The sequence below is a fragment of the Acyrthosiphon pisum genome, chromosome X (assembly GCF_005508785.2).
Source record: "Acyrthosiphon pisum isolate AL4f chromosome X, pea_aphid_22Mar2018_4r6ur, whole genome shotgun sequence".
In the NCBI taxonomy this organism is placed as follows: Eukaryota; Metazoa; Arthropoda; class Insecta; order Hemiptera; family Aphididae; genus Acyrthosiphon; species Acyrthosiphon pisum.
In genome coordinates, this window is record NC_042493.1 from 115,271,311 (window position 1) to 115,277,995 (window position 6,685).

Genomic DNA, 6,685 nt, shown 5'->3' on the forward strand with positions numbered 1-6,685 from the left:
TACTAAATAAAGTTTATGTGAAGTAAAGTGAAAAAATCATACACTACCGTACTTTTTTTATTCGTTTTTTATTATAGCCTGTACACATTCTCTTTACCACTCATAATTGAACCACAATTAAATTACAGACCTACGAATTTAGACATATCTAAACCATATTATTCAGTCGTTTCCAAAATACTTGATGCTATTTCTAAAAAAAAAAAAATTGTTTTTGTTGAATCCTTGAATATGCATATTATAAATAAAATATGCTTAAATCTAAAATATGTGAATTCGTACAAAAAATAACAAAATATTCAAAATTATATGTAACATAAATTTTTGTATTTGAAATATACCTACTATAGATCGAATTTTTTATGGAATCAGAATTTCAATATGCTTTCTAAACAAATATGCAAATGCTTAAAGTTCCGAGCCTTGATAATAATTATAAGTTCAAAATATATAGGTAATATTTGTCAATGAAAAATGTTATGCATACTTATCAAAATATAAGGTTAAATTATAATATGAATAGATATGTTACATAAGTTATTGCTTATGTTACATATACCTAGGTAGTTTAAATTCTTTTTTATTATCCCTTGAGTTTTTTTACATGAACAGTTTTGTTCCCATTGATATTATTTCATTCTCATAAGAATATAATAGTATAAGATATTTGCTATACCAAACACAACCTTTGTGGTCATTGTATGGAATTTTTTAGTTCATATTTATAAAAATATCTGTGAGTTTTTTTTATAAAAAATTGAATATAATATAAGTTTTTTTACAAACAATTTGTCAGTATTTAAAAAAATATCATATAAATGAAGATTGGAATTCAATAAATAACCCGGTAAATAACCTTTTTTTTTCATAGGTATTTCAAAATTCTACCGCAGCTAAATTAAATGTATCAAGGTTGGTTAAAAAGGAATTAAGCCAAGTCTCGCACTTTGTAGACTTAAGTAGACGACGACACAAATATTGAGGTGCATAATAAATTACAATTTCCACACAATCTGGTGATTTATAATTATCGGCTATTGAATTAATATCTTAAATATTTCTTTGTCTCAATCATCATGTTCTGAAATTAAATCTAAATAATTTTTCAGTTTTTGGAGAGTAGTACATAAGTATCGCCTCCAAAAATGTTTTTATATACATCACAACTAATGTCTAATAGTACCCACCAATAGCTTATCATTATTGACTGAACAGTTACCAAATTTCTAAATTTCAGAAGTATTAATAATGTTTACGTTGTTAGAATACAATATAACTGTTGGAATGTAGCGAGGAATGTAGAAATTACAGGATGGCTATTTTAATAACCAGGTTGATGTATTGTACCAAAAAATTTTTAAAAAATTATAAATTGATAACATTTTCAAGGTATAGAACTAAATATTATGTACAACAGTAATTAAAAAGGTAACATCAATTATATATATAATACCTATATAATAATACCAAGTACCTATAATTTTATGGTGCATAATGTAACTATCAAATATTAAAAATTGGCAAATGCATTATTAATTTACCAATTTCAAGTAAATTAAATATAAAACAGATATTTTTATATATATACTTAACCATAAAATATAAGATAAAATTTATATTTTATATTTTTAAAATCATGGCAGATTATAAGGTAATTTATCATGGTTTGAATTTTAGTAAACTCTATAATTTATTGAAAATAATCTTTTCAAGTCTTTGTGTCATATGATGTTAATTCATCTCTGTTTATCAATTGATATAATTTCAAAATTAAATATGCTGTAAAATAAATTAGTATAATAATTAAAAGTATTTAGTTAAATATACAGAAAATAATATTGTAGGCAATTTAAATAATAATAATTAATAACTAATAATTAATATGTATTTGTTTTGTTCAAAAATATATTAATATAAGAACAATTAAAATTATAGTAGATGAGATTATAACCAACATACTTGAAATCCCCAAAAAAATAATCACTCATAAAAATATACGTATTTGCTATTTAGTCAATTTTATTTGTAGGTAATTTGAAAACACAACAAAATAAAATAACCATAAATGTAACTTACTTCGATTTTATCTTTATTAGCTTATGAAGTCAAAACAAACACTCTAAGACCCTCTGCTGTTTCCTTAATTAAAAGTGCCACTTATTTTATGTATAACTCGCTGCAGTAAATGCAACTCAGCAACCCTGATAAGAAATTTGGCTACATCAGATCGTAGACAGTGTGTGACAACATATCAAGTAGCTTAACTTTTGATTGCGGACATGCCAATATTATAATTCATACACAATATTTATAATATATTATGTTAGTATGAGATTACTAGCATTCTTGCAGTATGATTGTATTGATTTTACAATATGTGTATATTTTTTTTTATTTGAAAACTATTGGGAATTTATATTTTAACCTCTTGAAGTCTTGAATACACCAACTATATTCACTTTCTAATAGAACAAGATACTGTTGAAGAAAATCTAAGTAGTTTTACTGCCCCAAATGGTGATGACAGACACGAAAAAACACATCATTGTAAAATCAATACATTTATTACTCCGCTCAGAATCTAAAATTAAAGAAAAACAGGAATTTTTACAAAATTGAATTTGATTTTTTGTGTAACTCTAAAACAAATGACCGTAGATACATGACAATTGCACTGAATGTAAGCATTAGTAGCTTAGCTGTAGAGCTGTTTACAGATATATTCAGATTCCAGAATTTTTCTATAAATGTCAATATAATTCTATTCGTTGGGTCAAAAAGCTTCTCAATTTTATACAAGGCTTCTGATATATTTTTACAATATCAGTTGAAAAATATTAAAAATACATATCCACAATTTTTTTGTAAAAGAATTTAAAGTTTGATTTTTCATAAAATTTATAAAATTGAAAATTAAAAAATGATTTTGTCATTAAATTTATAGGATGTTCAATTTTTAAAGCTAAGGTTTGAAAATTAAAAACAAGGTTCCATGTAAATAGGTTATATATAAATTACTTTATTCAAAATAACATCTTCAAATATACTTAGTAATATCATATGCTGACTGACCGTCTTCGCTCAGAATCATTTTTCTTATACAGTGATATTATATCATTGAATTCAAATTGTTTAAATAATATTTAGATTTTAACAAGTATCTATTTAAAAAAAAGTTTATACTTTTGGAATTTAAATTTTTTTTACTACTGGATCAACTTTACTAACTTAACAAAAATATTGTTACTTCAAAAAATTAAAAAAAAAAAATGTATTAGGTTCTGAAATAAACAATTGAAGTCTTCAAGTATTAGTCTTCTAGTAAGCAGATTTACAAATTAGCTATTTTAAAATTTAAAAAAAAAACTTATATCAGATTTACATTATTTTGTTTTCAGTAGGTATTAAAAATTAATAAAATTAATGTTATACTATACGTGTAGCAAGCGTTTTAAAATGATAAATATTGATTAGAACAAAATTTATATCATTTGTCAGGTATTTCTTTTACACTCAGTATATATTACAAGGTTCCCTAAATAATATTTTTGTCTTAACATTTTTAATATATTAACTCATTCTAATATTAAAAAGAATATGTTGTAATACTAGGTTATAATAGTTATAACTTATAAGTATAGTTTTTTTGTAAACAATGATTTTATATCAATTTAATACCATCCATTACAATGACACACTTATAACCTTTTGTAAAACAGAACAACATAATCCACTTACCTGCTTTTTAATATTAAATATTCATTATTTGCTAGGTATTGATGACATAAAACTTTTTTGGTACTGGTATGAACCAATCTCCAGTTGGAAACAGTTGTTTTACATTTGTCTCAGCTTATTATAAGTTGTTGCTTAGCTGATGTTGTATCTGCACTCAATAATCTCAATATATTTTGTAATTGGTTTAAATTTCCATAACATTTACTAGAAAAAATGGAATTCTGAAATGAGTAATATAAATAATAATAGTTGCATCAGTTATAGGTCTTATAATATTATAGTTTAGTATACCTGCCTATAATTTGTATTTTCAATTTTTGTACAAAAACTAATTTTCCTGATTTGCTGTGTAGATTGTACCTCCTTCCAAAAATTTTAATTCAAATGTAAATCAATATCCTGAACATATTTATATAAATTTCAAAGGTTACCACTCTATAAACGTCCAACTTGTAAGTGAAAATAATGATATAATTTACCTAATATGTTGTTTAAAATGCACAACACAACATTCAAATTGTTTTGCGTAATCAATTAAGATTTGTGCTACTAATTTAAAAATGTTGAACATTAATGCATTATTCACTGGAACACGATATGCATGTCTGGAATAATAGCAATATATTACCATTTCCTAAAGTACTCCGTGAACCCTGGCTATTATTTATTATGCGAAATCCTCCTTTATATGACCTACTCAATGATAATTTATAAATTAAAATTTTTGTTTTTAAAACTAGGAAATTGAGATACCTGTATACGAGTGGTTACTATCTACAATAACAAATCCTACAACTGAGGCTGATAAAAATAGTATATTAGTAAACAAATGGCAAAATAATTGAACGTTGTAATAAGGACTTAAAATCACATTTTAGATTTATTTGTTAGTGTATTTCATTTTTAGACTATTTTTGCCAAATTAAATATTTTTTACCTTAATATAATTATGCTTGTTAAAAGAACTAACTCTACATTATAAGCCAGAAAACGCTAAACAATAATAAATATAATAAATGCATGCATAGTTCTCCACAATAGCATGTGTATAATGTAAAATGTCCCAGGAAATTAAATAACAAAGTAAATAAATAAATAAATAATTAATTTCTTAATTATAAAATAAATTGTCCTTGAAACCAATGTAGAAATAGAAGATTAGGACATGGGGATGACGTATCATAAAGTAGCAATATACAATTATAACCATCAAAATAGAGAAATTATATTAAGAAACCAACATAGGGAACAAATAGTTTCAAGTTTACATAATCGAAATGTCAGAAATATATGTCTAATAATAAGTAGCATAATACTATATAGTATACTCACAGTATATTATATTATAATATAACAATAATTATGTGTACAATATAAATTTGGGGCCTGGTGTCATTCGGTGGTTGACCTAGTCACTATCGTGTTTTGTCAATGTTGTTAGTTTTTAGTGACAAATCCTCTCCCCGCATTCACATGTTCTTCAACAAATATTTAACCCCTCTATAAAAATGCTAATGGTCATAGTTTTCGATGCTTAAGATCAATAAAAAATATAAATATATATACATTCAAATTAGGTACCTATATAATAAAACGTATATATTAATAAATCACATTTTTGTCAAAAAAAAAAATATTTATTCTTTTAACTTAATGCTTTATTTACAGTTTAATCGTTCTTCAAATACATGTTTGTAGATTACTACCAACTTAAAAACTTAATATTTTAACATTTTTATTAACTTAATAATTAAACGCTTTAATACTTAATACTTAGCATAATAAATGTCTTGAAATAAATTTTTAACTTAATATTTTTATTAAGTCTAAACAATAGTGTTAGTTATTAATTATTATATAACACATAATGTTAATGCTATAAAATACATTTTAGAATAGTATTCCTGTCATCCACTAACTTAAATTTTTTGTTATAGTACTATTAGGCCCGTGGTACTCGCTGCGACTGGTTCTGGTGGAGGAGATAAAGTCATTGGAATTATATAAGACATGCTTGTGTTTTAGTTGGACTATGATGGTTAGAAAAAAGACAACTTGGTTGAGCACAAAACTACCTCTCGTTTAGAAACAGTTGAGCCTTAAACCATGCACATGATTTGCGCTCATTTACCTTTTAGTTACCATGTGTGTAAATACTTATTTATTAATACTTTTTTCAGTTAAAAATGCATATTAATAATTACAACAAAAAATAAAAACCGTCAAGACAGATTTGAGCTCAGCCGTTGCTTACAGTACCCTGCTATTATGTATAACTTCATCCGCGCGTACTATTTTTTTATTTTTGCCTATGCACACGAATGTTGGAAAGTAGTACTCCTTGTAGAACACAATTATCGAGAAATTACCTATAAATTAACGATTTTCTTATTTTGTAATTAAAAAACGAATTAGGTACTGAAAAACTTTCGCCTGGTCAAAACGAATGATAACTAATACAAGGTTCCTCTAAATTGTTATAATAGCAGTTTAAAATATTAAAGATAACTACATAAACAACAACTTTTTAACAGCATTTTAAGTTCATATTTTGACAAAACTCATCAAATCACGAAAATTTGGAGATTTTTTTCATAGTCAGGGAATGAGAATTTAAAACAACGTTTCTCGTTTCATACATGAACCAAACAACTAGAAATTATATAATCACAATTTTTTTAAATAGGTAGGTACCTAGATATTTTAAGTTCAAATTTGATATTAATACAGAGAATAACGATTTTAGTTAGTTTTTGTAATTTAAAAATATTATTCATGGTATTCGTAAATTTTTGTAAAGTTGGTAAATTAATGAAACAAGTACGCTCCCCCCCCCCCCCCCTATGATTTGTCTTTGCATTTCAGGACATTTTCGAGTGTTACCTACTCACGTCCCACATGATCAGCTTTCGAAATTCGATGTATACTAGTAGAATGATAGAACGTT